The sequence below is a fragment of the Apostichopus japonicus genome, chromosome 7, assembly GCF_037975245.1.
Source record: "Apostichopus japonicus isolate 1M-3 chromosome 7, ASM3797524v1, whole genome shotgun sequence".
Lineage (NCBI taxonomy): Eukaryota > Metazoa > Echinodermata > Holothuroidea > Aspidochirotida > Stichopodidae > Apostichopus > Apostichopus japonicus.
In genome coordinates, this window is record NC_092567.1 from 6367679 (window position 1) to 6385020 (window position 17342).

Consider the following 17342-nt stretch of genomic DNA (forward strand, 5'->3'; position numbering starts at 1 on the left):
CCCGAAAAGGTTTGCAAATACGGAGTTTTCATTTAATCAGATTGCTCTGAACGTCATCATCAATAATGACCATCACTTGATAGACAGTTGGAAGACAAACACTGAATCAGAGGAATGATAAGGTCCATGGGTCTTAAATGTCAAAACATGAATGAGTTCATTGATGTCACTGAAACATGATGCTTAAGCTGAACAGATAAAATGTTGTTGCTGATTGTCCTGTGACACCTAGTTAAGTCTACTTACCGGGTTGCCTTCTAAACGCCCTAAGTTTACCTTTAATGCTTGGATCACATGTTGACCTTACTTATGATACATACGCTACATTGCAAGATTCGTGAGTCGTTCTATTGAAATCGGAATTCCTTCGTGCAATGGATACACTAAAATCACAAGTCTTAAATGAATATACTCAAACATGACAGCAGCAATAGTTTGAATCGGTACTATACGTGAGTGTATTGCGCGACTAGATTAGGACTACAGTAAGTCTGCAATTTTCCTGTCTAAAATTTGGGAAATGGTTTGCGAATAATCAATGCTTAATTTACACAACTTTTCTGTTAAATCATATGTATCTCCATTGAGTTAGATCATATATAGTGGAGTATTTTGAATATATACAGTACATATAGGACTGAACAGGATAGGCCGAAGCTCAAGTGAGGTGTGAAGAAAACTGGGTAACCGTCATCAATGACTGATATCCTTCGAAGAAATATTTTTAGTGGAGAGAAAGCTGGTCCTTTTTATTGAGTCAAAGCATAGACACAAGCTACTAATAAGCAATCCTGTCATCTCGACAAAAGTTCTGACCAATATTAAGAAGTGGTTCCAGAATGGGGAAGGGATTTGGGTGGGGGCAGGCGCGTATCCAGGGGGGCGTTGGGGGCGCGCGCCCCCCGGGTAAGAAAAAGAGGAGAGAAAAAAAGGAGAAGAAAAAAGGAAAAAAAGAGGGGAAAAAAGAGGAGGAGGAGAGGAAGGAAGGGAAAAGAAAAAGAAGAAAGAGAGAAAAAGGAGAAAAGGAGGGAGTAAAAGAAAAACGACAAGACACCGGGAAGAGAAAGAGGAACAGGGACATCATTACAGCGCTGATCCCTATTATATACACAGGGTAGCCAGTGACGGATCGAGGATTTCGGAAAGGGCGTGTGCCTCACCCTACCCCTTACACCGACAACTCCATTTTTGACGTTTCGAATTTTTCCTCTCTCACTCATGATCTATATATATACTATATATGGTCTATCATAACGCGTGTGTGTGTATATACGCCTTAAACAATTGTAGAAATGTGCTATGAAACCAACTGTGGCTGGTCTCGAACTCGACCGTGTCGACCGGGAACATGACGCATTTCGTGAAGGGGCGACCGGCCCCCCCCCCCCTATGCATATTTTTTGTTATGATATTGCTCGTAATTTCAAAATAGAAAGTGCTTAGATGCAACTTACAAGTCCTGGAAAGTGTAATTTCCAGCGATTTGGGAGGCATTTTCGGCCAAAATTTGCTTGTACGCTTCGCGCCAACTTATGGTGGCGCTACGCTTAGATAATTTGCCTATACAGGCTTCGCCCCTCCCTTGGCAAATTCCTCGCTACGCGCCTGTTCGAATTAGTAAAGCAAACAGCAGATATCACATTATATCAAAATAGCGTTCCAGGATGAACAGCTTCAAAACTGTCCGACTTGCCCGAAAAAAAATAACCAAAAACTGTCAATGTCAAATATGCAAGCATCGGTTATTACATCGCATGCCATCGTATACCGTGCGGTCCGTCAAAGTTGCGCAGTATACCGCGGGATGCCAATGTAAACAACGAAATGTCTTTATGTAGATAGAAACAAAGCATTGAGGTCCAATTATGTCAAAACTCTCTTTAACATTAGTAATGGCGAATTACGGGTTTCAGCTCCCCCCCCCCCCCCCCCGCGCCTCCTACGCCTATGTGTGTAGTGTTCGGTTTCGGAAATATCTGCTATTTTTTCATTTCCTTCAACCAAGTTTTATAATAGCCGTTTTAAGAAGTTTTCATATTTGTACACCAATAAATTAACTGTGTCGGAATTTTCCAAAATATCTGACCAACATTCTTCATCACACTTCCTTCTACTCGTGCAATTTTTACCGGACTGTTAGGGGTTCAAGGAGGTTTTTCTATATTGGTTGTCCATAGATGAAATTTTGTGCAACATTATGGGTATGTTTTGAAGTGAGTTTATTCACGAGAATGTGAAATTTCAAATTCTCAACAAATAATGGGCTTAGAACCTTCAAAAGTGGGGCTGACGGATATTGTGGGCCGCGACGTAGAATCACCTACAAAAGCAATCATCCACAGGACATGCGATGGGTCGAGCATGATGTGTGACTGGTGACAATCTTCAAAAGGGTTATGGATGGAAAAAAACTATTGGGAAATACTTGGTTCTCAGGCAAAAAGTGTACATCTGGTTGGTCATTTACAAGCCCGAGAAGTGCCATTTCCGGTGATCTGGTGGTATCAAAACCAGAAATTTTCTTGTACGCTACGCGCCAACCGATGGTGGCGCTCCGCTTAGATAGTAATTCGCGTCCCCCGGATTAGAAAATCCTGGATACGCCCCTGGGGGGGGGGGGGTATGTAGAACTGAACTGTTTTTGCATCACAACACAGTTCTTAAATGTCCATACTGCGCATGTGTGATGCACCCTGTACACAACTGTTACGTGCATTGTGCTATGTTATCGATAAATGCCTTCACAGAAAACTTCGATCAAACATGGATATAGTAGATCATACAATCTAACAAACTAGTGTGCTAAATATGTCTAAACCAATTCCAAAGATATCTACATATACTTACGAAAAGATTCGGGTGATTTTGAACGGTTAAACCTTCGTTGCAATGAACTGATTCAGACATTTTGCTTACCGCGAAGTACCAGGTTTCTATGGTGATGACAAAACTTCCGACCAATCATGAGCGACTATTTACCCACAATTGCAAACCTGTTTGGGACAAAAAAAACTCGACCTTGGTACGTTCCCATCCAGTTTTGTGGAAACTGGTTAAGAAAAGGCCTGAACCTTTCCATTTTTGTAATGTCGTTTGTTGTTAAATTTTGAAATATGTCATTTGAAAGTGCCTCTTTTGTATACCCCCCCCCTCCCCCCTTTCGCAATCCCTTCCAAAAAATAGATTATCGTAAATGAATGATGTTTGTATTTGGGCATACATGGTAAAATGACACACTATTTTAAGAAATTCATGCATTCACCTGAGAAAAAGGAGATACGATATTAAGGAAACAGATACATATATTGCAAACATATTTATTCTTGTATGAGAAATGATATATAAGAGATGTATTAGGGTATGAATGTATCTATTTGAGTTCCTCGTTGAAATGGTTTCGTTTGTTACATCACGATTGTAATTACGGATCGAATTACGATGGAGGTCGTTATATTAAAATATCGACTTCTGAAATCAATTGCTGCTGTTACTATGGTAACATTGGACGTGGTTTATAACCAGGAGCATACTATTTCATGACAGTTCGGTGGAAAGGGTGTTGTGTAGATTGGAAGTATATCTTGGTGGGAACATTTGTGTGAAGGTGAGGTAAAATGTCATCATTGTCGGTTTTTGAATACATAAATAAAAACACGTACAAACATCGTATATCATAGTACACTATCACGTACGATACGTCAAAGAAGAGGCTTATGAAAGTCTCGAATCGTTTTGTTCGAATTGAATTTTATTCACCATCACGGGACCATGTTGAAGTTATCAGCTCTTTACATCTGTTATCTTAAGTTAGAATAGTAGGAGGTCTTAATGAGATTCCTCAATGCGGTCTCATATTACGCTACATGCACTTCTTCTTTTTGACCAAACTGAGCAGACGGAATCTGGTTGAGAGGAAAAACCGATAAAGTATTGTATAACAGTTAGTGATCATCAAATGACGTATAAAAGTGGTAAGGCGCAGAGCATGGCAATACATCAATAAAAAATCCAAATGTAGTGTAATGACTGAGGCGCTGCTTCAGATAACAAATGTATACGATTTAAACCCGTTTCTTAAGGTTGTAATTTGAAATCGGTCACGTGATATATCCCATGTACATTGAATGAGGAATTATCCCTGACTAACAATCATAGTCAGTTATGAGCATGAACTTCATTTAACCATTTTCATCAGAAGATGTCACCATGACGTAAAAATAAACGACCGTTTGCAATCTTCGTTGAAGGGTTGTTTAATAAATAACGCCCTGTACATACAACACTATTAATGTTGGATTCATTACCGAGATCAAGAAGATCTCAAACATGTCACATAGTCCTGTATTATACAAAAAGTGAAACAAGAAACGTTTTCAAGGTGAATATTGATCACATTAAAGACATATGCGCATGAGCATGAATTAACATGTTTCAATAAAATAATTAACCGGTTAACCGTCAAAATTTCACCGATCCGGTCTTATTTTACCTCGTAGTTGCAGACTTAGGAAAGATTGAAAACAGGTACGAGGCTAAGATAATAAAATAAAAAGTTATCGTAATCCGGAACAAGGTAGAAAAAAAACATTTCTATATTACGGAGTTCTATTTTTTCTGTCTCTGTTCTCGTAAAACCGTATATTGTTCACGCGTCTTCTGTGTTTGGATATTTGAGAAGGTCGACGAAATTTTAAATTCGAATAGAATCTTTCAAAGTTCTCGCAAACTGCCGTTAACTTATGATAAATCTAGAAGATTGTGTCAGTTGTAACGAAAGTTTAATTGAATTGCATTTTTCATAATGTGATCGTGGAGCAAACTCTGACATTTCAGGATTAATAGCGTGACCATTCCGCATTAAAAGGTCTAGCGCCCTCGAAAACGAAAGTTTTCGACAGCCTCTTCCCTTCAATTTAGTCGGACTTTCATCATAATTATTTGGGAGTAGCTTAGTGATCTACTCAAACCATTCACGATCTGTTTTTTTTTTCTTTGATAATAATATATCAAAAAGCGTTAAAATATCATTCATTATTACTAACTGATCAGTTCTACGTAGCGGTTTGCAAATAAGATGATCCTAACAAGAACATAAAATGTGTTCAATTAATTGCTGATCAGTTTTGCCTTGGTTTGTCTAATAAATCCAATTGAAAACAAGATATTTTACTTTAATATTACATTAATCAGTTGCTCATTAGTAAGTACGACTTAAAGAAGTTTTACCGTATCGGTATCTGTGTTTTTCAATTTCGGGAGAGATTTGGTGTTTCCAAGGTCCTTTTGTTTGTATCTGTAATTGAAATTTGTGCCAAGCACTAGTAAACTTAAAATAAAAAAAAACTGGTAAAGTATTGTCAAGAAGCTATTTTCTAGTGTTGTAGTACTCGAAAAGCACCCGGCACTCGATTGGCATTCAAACATCTGTCTCCAAATGATCGGTACTCGCACTAGGTGAACAGTACTTGGTACTCATTCTTTCGCACCCGCACTCTGATGCTTAAGTACTCGATTCAAAGTGCTTGATACTCGTTCGTGACGAGTTATTTAAAACAAACAGTTTCGTAATACTGACGTTACAGTAGGTAGTTATTATAAGTTATCGATGATTTTTATTACTCTGTTATGTCACCGTAATCCTGTGTTTCTACTGCAGCAGAATAGCCGACTATATTACCAAGTACAGTGCATATAGCATGAACAAAGAAAGCATAAGTGATGTATATATGTTTGTAACATATACCAATTTATAGCATGTTTGTAGTATTAATATGGCACTTGCAACCCTATTAACCCATCATTTTAAAACATTTTACAGTTGAAAATTTGTCAAACAATAACAAGACACGGGCATTGTCTTCATATTCGACTGGTATAGCATTTACATATAATTACCACCAGGAAGGGTTATAAATATTAGGTTTCTCTATATTTAAGAAATCAAAAGTACTCATATGACATAGTATAATTCGTACTCGGTACTGAATACTGTATATAGAATACTGTACTCGGAAACTGGCACTCGGTGCTCGGATCCTAACAAGCCAGTCATCGGGCTAGGATACCTGGGTTCTCGGGAACCTCAAGTACTTAAAAGTTCTTGGTACTCGGATAAATGTACCTGGCTACAACACTGTTACTATTCTTTTCAGTTTTGTTTGACATCATTGTATTTGGTCAAATATTTAACAACCCGAACAACTTACTTCTTACAAGCCTATAGACTACTTTCACATCAATAACAGAGTACAACCCATCATTAATTGACTTGGACTGGCCCATGATTTTTCTTCAATAAACAAAACTTGCAGCCTATTAACCATTATTATAAAAATGACTTATAAAATAAATTATACTGGTGTTAACAGTTGAATAGCAGCTGCTTGAAATCACTCAGATCATGGAAAACAGGAACTTCGTGCAGCTGCTGATTGAATATTAATACGGAATAATTATGCTAAATTTCAAACTTTTGTTCTGTCAAATTTTCAGCGAAGCTAGGAGAAATCTTGATATCTGTACCACGGAACAAACAAAAAATGCTATAACATTTGAAATATCGATCGGATTGGAGAAGAAACAAGCAAAACTTAAATAAAAAAACTGCTAACTTTTTCTTCTCATTGAAATTATGTATTCAAATTCTTCAAATTCAATCTTCGGTGATCAATCAATTATTTTTTTAGAAGTCACAAGTAGGAGTAGGGGGAGGGCTAAGGGGATGGGATATGATCAATTTAAAGAAAGCTGCCTTCACACACGTTATAATATACAATTATCTAATGAAGTTCAACGTGACTGTCAAATCTTCAGCCCCCTTGCCCACATTTGGAAAATGCAATGAGTGACAAATTTACAATAAAATGGCCAACGTTTTCAGACAAGACAGTGGAAATTTGAAAATAAGATGTCAAATGTTCGATTTATTTCTATCCTTTCGACTATATATATGACAAACGTAAACAAAAATATTTGCAGAATGTAGGAATTGGGAGAGTTGAAATTTTTAAACCAAAATGGTCGAAATTTGACATTAAAATTGCGATAGAAAAGTTGAAGTTAGGAAAGAAAGAAAGTTGAAGTCGATAAATAACGAAAAACTGACTGTGAATTTAAGACAATAGCGAAAGGCAAATCAATTTATGAAACCATATATGTTATTATAATAAATTATCATGGATAACTTATAATGTATAACTTATAATAACTTATCCGTGGTTGCATTTAGAACATCACTTTACATTGGATTTGTATCTTTACAGAGATATAAATATGTAGTAAATTTAGAGATATTTACTGGTTTTCTAATTGAATTTCGATACTGCCACATTTTATTTTAGATTTAGAAGGCTATTGCTATCGAATTTCTTACGACGGTTACTCCTATCATAGCATACGTGCTTGTTTGGGCGCATAGACGGCAAGGAGATTTGTGTTGCTAAGGAACAACGAGACCTGTCGTCTGCTGTTCCTGTCTGTGTCCATTTGTGTACAGTCTTGACTAGCTGCGTGAGTTCCAGCTGCAGTTCGATTGTTTGAAAAAGTACTCACAATGAAAATGTTTTACATGAAAATTGCGGTAAACATCGAGAAATGTACCACTTAGCTAGATTCCATTATTCAGATATAGCTTCAAAAGGAACGTGGTAGCCATAAGATCATGACTTCAGTTGTTGTGGAACCATATACATTCAAGGTGAACCACTAGAGTTGAGTGTCAAAAGGGACAAGGGGTCACGATGGTTAGTATACGTTGTTATGCGCGATTCCGCATTGACATATACGATCGAGGTTAATGTACACGCCGATTGTTGAGTAATTGTCGTGTGCCTCGTCGACAAGACGTAAGATTATTTTGGGATTACAAATTAGAAACTAGAACTTGATCCAAGTTAGAACTTAACTAGGTATGGACTTCGCAGTAGGTTGACATGTGAATATCTTCTAAAAAGAAAACGTTATGTCATAACCAATGAACGTTACTTAAAACAGGCGCATTCATAAAAGCAATTACAAGGCCTTTCACGCCATCAGTGAATACATTTAGTAACTGGTGTTTCCCTGCTATTGTTTATGTAGTATGACCTCTGCCTCGGTTGGATACATGTGAATAGATTTATTATGTTAACTGCGTTACCTTCAGAAATGACTCATATTTTAGTAAAGCTTTCAAGGGAAAGTAAACAGTAGAAAATGGGATACAATTACTCAAATCAGAACGTATGGCACATCAGTTGTACGACATGTTTTAACACGGCGATCACGGTAATACACGAAGTAGTGGATGTGTTCCTCCAAGTACCTTTGTATATCGGATTGATGTCTGTACAATTTGGATATGTTGACTGGTTTTGTATAATGGAATTCCCATATTGTCACGTTGACGTTAGATTTGTAAAGACTTGATCTATTGCTATGGCGTTGTATGTTCATCAATACTTCCTTAACCAAACAGTTGAAGTTCACCTCCCATTCCAGGACCATTCGATACTAGAACCAATTATCAAGGATTTAATATAACAATGAAGGATTTCCATGTTACTCTAAAGGTGATTGAGTCAACGATATTTACTCCAGAACAAAGGACATCCAATTAAACTCTGATTAGGTAAGTAAGTAAGGTTAATAGATTGTACTTATAAATGGAGGAATTAAGAGAGGTAGGTATAGTGCAGGACCTGGTGACAAAGGGGGAATCCACGACTCCCCCTTCCCCCTACACGTACGTACACGCTGGACTTCATCTAGTGTCAATATGTATTCAAGTTATTCCATTTTGGAGTGAGTTGTGTATTTGTGATTTCCCTTTGTTGTTGATTTTGAACTCACCTATCTGGTTCACTTTCTTCTTTGTTTTTTGTTAACTACATGCACTAATTTGAGCATTTATTGCTCTACACGTAGCCCGTTCGCATTCCCGTTGCGGAAGAGAGATATTTTATTTGGGCGATTGTGTCTAGGAATATAGGGAAAAAAAGTTTCAAAGGTCCCTTCGAGAGTTTACGTTACCCCCCCCCCCCCCATCCGGCTCATCCGCTGTACATTATATAGGTCATGTGCATAACACACCCTGTACAACAAACCCTGTACTTGTACAAGTACCTTGGAATTTTATAAAGTTATTATATTGTACTAATCAATGAAGGAATTAAGGAAGGTACGGATAGTGCAAGACCTGATAGCCAGGCAGAAGACTTGTACCCCAGTACCCTCCCATCAAAATATATATATATAAAAAAAACATGTCATGGGTTATGGCTTGTTCAATAAAATCTACTTTTCATCGAAGTGTATATTAAAACAGCAAGAACAACTATAAAGTGCTTAAACTCCGTAACGGTTGCCATACTACAATTATTCCGTCTGACGTTACTTTGTCTATACTTCTCTATGACAATTATTTTCTCTTTGTGGCAACAAATTCGCATCAGTGGTTTCAATTGTTCAAGTTTATAAAGTATTTTCTGCATACGAAACTTACCCGACTACTAAGTTTGTAAAAGTACCCTGTCTTCGCTTTGCCAGACATTGTACACTGCAATATGTTGAAAGCAAAATGTCTTTAATGTGAATAAAGTTATTGTATTTTGGGTTTCTACAAGCTTTAATCCAGACCTACATAGAGTAGATAGGTCTTCTCAATTACTGGAGATGTTCTCTACACTGAACTAAATCAATCCACACTAATCACCATTGCTTAAAATCTATAGTGTACACTTTCAGGGAGGATTGTTTCCACTGATGTGCTATCACTCTGGTCATAGACTATAGTCAATAATCGAATTTTACGAAGACTATATATTTGTATCAGGAACGTAAATTCATGGTGTGGGTAGGATAAGAAACGAAAGAAACACGAAATATCCGACAGTACTGCAATGGTCAATGGATCCCCACCACAGTCATGGGATACAATCAAAAGCCATTGCATTCGTCGGTCCACGTGTATTTTTATGGAACTAGAAATCTATCTAAGCAAGCAAGTAGTTGGGGAGAGACTAAAAAAACGAAGTTTAATTTAAATAGTTGCCAGTAAACGGTTTAGTAAATTTACTTGGTTTTTAAAGGCAATGGTTGCAATATTGTATTAGAAACTGAGGTCGAATGACTGTCACGCAAATATGTTTACTTATAGATTATTTACACAGTCGAACCAAATTCTAAAAACATGATCATTTTGTGTTTGCTATCAGGAGAATGATCGAGGTTCTACTTATTTAAATCTTACAGCAGCTGTTTGAGTCCTTTCTATGATTTTCTCAACCTCATTGACCTCACGGTGCCATAACGACATACACTCAAAAAAATGAAGTGTTAAATTTGAATCGTAAAGTGTTGAATTTAACACCCCACCCTGTTTGGATTAGGGACAACACCCACCGGGTTAAATTAACACTTCAGAAGTGTAACATAATATAACACTTTGCGAGTGTTACCTTAACAACACCCATACAAGTGTCAAAATAACACTTCCTGGTGTTGAAGGTACACTACAGGGAGTAAAATTAACACAATAAAGTGTTCATTTGTTAAAACTTCTGGGTGTCAACATGACACTTCAGGAAGTAAAATTAACACCATAAAGTGTTCATTTGTTAGCACTTCTGGGTGTCAAAATTGCACTTCAGGGAGTATAATTAACACTCTAGTGCACATTTTTTGGCCTTCTGGGTGTCAAAGTTCTGCTTCAATGAGTAGAATTACCACCATATAGTGTTCTTTTGTCATCTGTGTCAAGATCATACTTAATGGACTCTCAACACACAATAGTGCTCTCTCGTTTATACTTCTGGATGTATATTTAACTGCTGGTTTGTAAAGTTTTACATGTTTATTATGTAACGCAAATACAATACTGTTATGTAAAATTTTGCCAGAAAAGTTTACATCGCATCCGTTTAGTAAATATTTTATACAGGTTTTAGGTTAATTATTACTTAGTAATTAGGTAAACAATATGGATGCATGTTTGAATCGCTCGCAGCAGAAAGTTACATTTAAGAGAGAGCAAAAAGCAATGACAACACAAACAATTCAGAATGTGGGATTTTCAGCAATTAAACACCCTTCCTATTCCAGAGGTCCATTTATTATATCCCATTAAATGTAAAACGAACAATTTAGGCTATAAAAGTATTGTCTTGTGGAATTAAGTCAACTTAAAAGTGCCAACATTTTCAAATGCTACAGTGCAGTTACTTGGTCTTTATTTTTTTTTGCACATGCCTTTTGGTTTCTAGATTAAAGACAAAGAAACAACTCTTCCCAAAGTCAATTTCAAATAAGCAACAACTTTAGAAAAATTCTGATCCATGGGATGAGAAAACATGGAGTGCTGTGTATGATGACTGCTACACTACAGTGACTATGTCTTTGTTGTTGGCAAATGCCTTTTGGTATTCCAGATTAAACGCAAGAAACAACTCTTCCCAAAGTCAATTTCAAATAAGCAACAACTTTAGATATATGCTGATCCGTGGGATGAGAAAACGTGGAGTACTGTCTATGATGACTGCTACACTGCAGTTACTTTGTCTTTGTTGTTGGCTCGTGCCTTTGGTATTCCAAATTAAACACAAAGAAAAAACTCTTCCCAAATCCCAAAGACAATTCCACATAAGCAACAACTTTACATACATTCTGATCCGTGAGATGAGGAAACATGGAGTTCTGTCTATGACAACTGCTAAACTGCAGTAACTTTGTCTTTTTTGTCGGCACGGTGAGCATAAAAATCTCGAATCTGGTTGCGTTTCACACCACCAGGCAACTTGTAGACAACTTTTTGGAAAAATTCCCAGGCACCGAGACTTGCAATTTGGTATAATTCAGATTTAACAGGTAGAATAATTTGAAGCAAACATCAATGGCTTCATAAATGTCCTCTGGGGTAGGGCATGTCTCTGGATGATCACAAATGACTGCTTGGGGTGTATTTTGCTTCCTCCAAGAAGTAACACATATTGCTGAGGTCTTTCTGAAATCTTTTGCAAATAGAATTCCAAGTTGATGCTTCCTAAGTAACAACAAAGAAAAGAAAAGAAAATTCCCATCATAATGAAGTTGTGTTAAAACCTTCTTGGAGCATAAGCAGTTTTTTACATGTACCCCTCACAAAACATGAACATTCCTAAAGAAAATGCCCACAATTTAATCAGTTGTGATTCTAACTTCTTCAAGTACGTTTGAATCTAGAAAGCCAGATGGCCTATAGTGATTACTTGTCAAAACAGGAACTTGCATTAAACTTTCATCAGACAAGGTAGGCAACTTTTATAACCAATGCATCATGTTAACAATGCTTAAAATAATGCTCACTCCCACTGTATGCAATTGTGTAGATTGCTATGAATTATAACTGCTAGATCACTTCCATAATATAGCTAAATTATAGTTGGGCATAGGTCTAAAAGCATCACCAATCCACATCAGCTTCGGCCTACTTGCTACAACTTACAAGCTAAAATGGCAATTAGTGGTTATTATATATTGCATTACATGAATATATGTTTATCCCTTATTGAACATAGTACCAGCGTAACTATAGGCCCATGCCCGATGCTATTTAAAATGCATTGTCTTGAAATAGCCTAAGTATACCCTACTGGTACTAGGCCTAGTAGTAGGCCTAGTACTACTTAAAAAAGTGACTCGCAGGGTATACGAAGTTACGGTTAACGCACAAAAAGGAATAGAATGCACTAGATTACAATAAAGGCCTAGACCAATGTCCTCCGTCAGTCCGAAGGCAATTCCGTTTAATGTTTACTTGTATGTAGGCTACACTGATTCGTTGACAATTATGAGTTGACTATGACAAACAGCAGCTAGCCTATTATATTAACTTATAGTATGACTTTAACGTTAGGTCTACGTAACGCAAGCGATTCAAATGCATTCGTCTACCCAGCTTAGTCGTGGGTCTCTAAGCATATCTCGTTCTTGTCATGTACACTTAGTACATAATATCAAAACATACCTTCGAATTTTTCAATCAATTCTTCCAGGCCCCAGTCTCCTATAACGTCATTTTCATGCCATTGTAGCTCGTTATCGCACACTGAGTACGTAACGTTTTGTAGCTTGAACGTATACATGGCTGTGGTTACTATAGTACATTTAGTAACGATAAATGTCGACAAACTGGTACAAGTATTGCTAGGTACGGTAAATGGGTGTTCACTGTACGGTGGTATCGTTTAAACACTTAACTTACACTAAGAATCCAGCTGACGGGAGGTTTGACCAATCAGAATGCTGGAACTGAAAGTACACTTCTGCAGGTGTTAAAAAATCCACGCTACATAAATTATGTAACCCTACTCAGGGTCAGAGTAACCCTTCAGGTGTAGGGTGAACGGTTACACCTGGAAAGTGTTAAAATTCAACACTCCATTTTTTGGCGTGTACACACCTAGCTTATCTTTTCAAATCTAACTTTAAATGGTGGTAAAGGTCGAATGATTTAAAAATTTGAACGTTCTTTCTCTCGATGATGATTTCCGTTAGGTTCGCAATAAGCCCCGCCTATAACATGAATATTTAAACTATTTGAACGTCATTGAATAATGAGGTAAATAATTTCACTTTGCCGACGTCGTAAGCAATCCAGTACAGCAATATGTACTACAACACCATGCTCTATTTATGTACTCTGAATATGGATGTGATAAAGACTCAGCTTTTTTGGATAGCTGTGAATGAATCTATTTTAAGCAACAGCTTATAAATAAACTTGTCGGTTATACACTCGTTGTTTGGATTCAAACTAGTGGATTTGGGGAACTGTATGCGATTGCTTTTAAATGAGGAATTTGTCGGAAGACTCTTAACTTACATCTGCAGAAGTCCTTAATTACTAGACAATTAGTGCTCTAGGTAGGGAAGAACTTGGCTAATATTTTAGTTTGCTGTTTTGTGATAAATACATGTAAAAACCCCGACGGGCATGTCAAACGGGTGGCAAAACGGCGACAAAACGCAAAAGGCTGCTTTAAGAAGTTATAACAACTTGCAAGCAAAATACCGATTACAGTAGTAGCCCACCCCGCTGAAGATTGATAAATGGGATGGGGGCTGGGAATTTGAGAAACATCTTTTCTGTTGCTGAGATAAAAATGTTTGAGTTTAGTCATAAAAAAGAAAAGTACTGATTGTGCAATAACCTATAACGTCACAACACTATGCACCTTAAATTGTCTTTGTTTTCTGTTAAAACTGAAAGTGACTTACTTAACCTTTAGTAGGGCCATATCATTTAGTAATATACAAAAGTCGCAGTGGCGTAGGAAGGTACTTTTGAATGGGGGGGGGGGGCTGAAGACTGATGGCCGGCCTGGGGGAGGGGTCTAAGGGGAGGAGGTGTTCCCCTCCCCTTTGGATTTTTTTTGCATTTCCAGGTGGCCTCAGATGCAATTTGGTGCAATATAGCACACTTCAACATCCCACTCCATTTTGTAAATAATTTTGCATTTTCACCTGGCCTTTGGTGCTCAAAAGGGGTTTTTTGACTTGCGGAGCGGGGGGGCGGAATGATACTTCCGCCCCCCATATTTTTCACCGGGGGGCTGGCGCCCCCAGCCCCCCCGGTTCCTACGCCCTTGAAAAGTCGTACCTATAGACCAACTATTTTCGCGTGGACAACTCTGACATCCACAGGGGTTCGTGGGGAAATAAAGTTAGGGAAAGCCTGGGTGTCCCTGGTATGTGTGATAGTCTGTGTATCTAGGGTTATCAATGTATTGCTGGCCGGAAGAGAGTTGGTTCTTGCTGCCGGGGTTTATGTAAACAGTCTGGTGGGCGTTTTCGTCTTTGTGCTTCGTATACGGGGAAGTAACAAGAGGCTAATATACCGTGGGGCGGGGGTCAGCTCATGTATGCAGCAAGATAGAGAGCGCTGCGGCTTGTTATTGGGTTCGGGTACGTGCCAATGCTATCAGATATGTCGTAATTGGTCAGTTACTCGTGTATAGGCTTCTACACAGTTACGGGGTCGTTTATATTGCTATGAGAGTAGCGTTTTTGTACATTAATTTGGTATATATTTTGAACAAGTTTCCAAGCAGAATCCTTGCCGGATTTTATAGCGTTTGTCATAGGCAATGCTTTTAGAGGTTTGTTTGGGGCTTCTGCAGAACACATATGGATCGGATTGATGCACTCTGCAGCTGCGCTGCGTAAACTGCTTGTGCGGTTGCAAGGCTGTTGCAGCGTATGGTTCACGGGCTGACGCAGTCCATCGTTAGCTGCGATGCGTTGCCTTTGACGAATTCATCATTTGCTGCGCTGCGTTGTATTTAACGCGATGCGTATAGTTTAGCTCGCTTCTAGGCAACTTGCGCATTAAAGAATAGCTGTGCCGTGATATGGTTAGTTAATGTACGTTATCCGTGTGTCGTGTTTTAGTTGTAAGGTATTCCTACTTATATATAGTCATTTCTTTGTCAAACTGCGAGAGATGTACTACAGGATTATTGTATATAGACAAGTATATTAAGTCAACATAGTGTATTTTTTTCCTCATCACTACCCCAATGATATTGTAGCATGACGTATCATGGGGAATAACATCCCATGTAAAGAACTTTGGTAGTGGAATCTTTCTTTTGTGTTCTCTGTGGTAACCTCTGTATTAAGCTGTCTGTATTATGTGCGTGTATCTGTCCCTTCACAGCATTTGTAGTAAAGCTTCTATAAAAACTATACCTAACTACATATTCTCAAGTTCTAATTCGATGAAGCTGACCTCACAACAACTAGTGCATTTAAAAGTAATGCTTAGAGTCGAGGATTAATTCGCATTAAGAAGAAGCACATTAAGCAGGTTATGCCTAAGTACCTGCGACAAAAATAAAGGTTGAATGGCACATTGCTACGATCCGCATATACAATATAGTTTTACTTTCTTAGAAGGTACCAGATATAGACGTACATGTGAGCATGCATACATGCTGTAAATACGGTGATACGACCTTAATCGATGTTGTAGACCATATAGCCATATTGGCCGTTCACTATGTTGATATAGCGGGGAACATTTACATGTGGCTCGGGCGACGAATATATTGTATTCAAGAGACAATACTAGTTTAACGTAACATTCCAGCGGTATGTTATAGTTATCACTTACATACTTAGATGTAAGGTACAAATTTAGATGGCAATAATTTAATAATGTCTTTTTCTTCAAAACAAATGTTTACAACCTTTTATAATTTAAAACAAGTATGGCTGCTAAAAAGGATCATAAGGGCAAGGGGGAGAGGAGATGGAAGAATAGGAATTAACACCGTTATCTCGCGTATGTCTAATGCACAAGAAAAACAAATATCTCAAATAGAACATACGCGAGCTTCTGCAGCGTTGCTGCTCTTGTTTTAACAATAAAGCAACCGTACACAATCCTACATACATCTGTGCGTAGTCATGAATACAACCAATGTTTGGTTCATTACTATTTACAGTGGTGTGTAATTTGCTATTTCGGCTACTCTACATTTAAATCTTGATGCTAGACTCATTAGAATCACACCCTCCATTTCCTCATAGAATAAATATAATTATGATACACACACAGCAATAGCAAAATATTCTCTTCCAAAGGAAAGTTAATACCGAAACTGAAGCATTCATTCCTTATTCACGTTGTATATATTTATCATTTTTTTTTCCAAATCTCATGTTCCTTGTCTTCCATTATATATCTCTGATCCTATTATATCTTTGTCACTATCTTCCGATCGACTCGATTTTACCTGATGATACCCGAGAAAGTCGTGGTAATAGAGCTTAACGTGTACTTTGGTGCGTTTTACTGACAAGTCGCTACAAGATATGATACGGAATGCTTATATTACTAGACACTATTTCAATGCCTTTTATGTTGGTTGCGTCTGCCTCAATACTAATACCAGGGTGACAAACTTTCAACGGCTGAACGAACACGATTACGAACATGATTTCAACATAAAAGTAACTCGTAATACTATTTAAAACTTCAATATTGTTAAATACCATAACAACTACGTTAGGTTTTTCACCAACGTAGGTTGACGCGACTTTCTTTATTACATAATTTTAAGTTTTCTATCGGTTTACAGATTCTATCGGTTATGCGAGAAGTGTTGATCACCCCAGCCGTATTGAAAGTATCTGGCAGAAATATCTAACTGGTAAGTGAAGCAGTTGATGCTATAGTAGAAAATGTATTAGTAAACTAACCACACATATAGAAACGTTATCTTTTCTGCTATGTATCTGTTATGATGTTTCTTATGGTGTGGTTTTTGCCCATATCTAGGATAGGATAGGATAGATGGATAGGATGGATAGAATGGATAGGG

General features: G+C 37.6%; 4 protein-coding genes across 6 annotated transcripts in view; 3 read left to right on the plus strand and 1 right to left on the minus strand.

Annotated features, from left to right (window-relative positions):
* Positions 1-17342, plus strand: part of LOC139970032 (uncharacterized) — a 445342-nt gene that overhangs the window by 358739 nt on the left and 69261 nt on the right. The window lies entirely within an intron of this gene.
* The window catches only part of LOC139970009 (NLR family CARD domain-containing protein 4-like), a 261218-nt gene that overhangs the window by 231436 nt on the left and 12440 nt on the right, over positions 1-17342 (plus strand). Inside the window, exon 2 of the mRNA XM_071975521.1 lies at positions 17100-17171. The gene's annotated coding sequence lies outside the window, so the exon portion shown is untranslated. The remainder of the gene's footprint in view (positions 1-17099; positions 17172-17342) is intronic.
* LOC139970046 (uncharacterized) overlaps positions 1-17342 on the plus strand; it is a 320960-nt gene that overhangs the window by 93227 nt on the left and 210391 nt on the right. The gene's annotated exons all lie outside the window — the stretch shown is intronic.
* Positions 1-17342, minus strand: part of LOC139970082 (uncharacterized) — an 892672-nt gene that overhangs the window by 63716 nt on the left and 811614 nt on the right. The window lies entirely within an intron of this gene.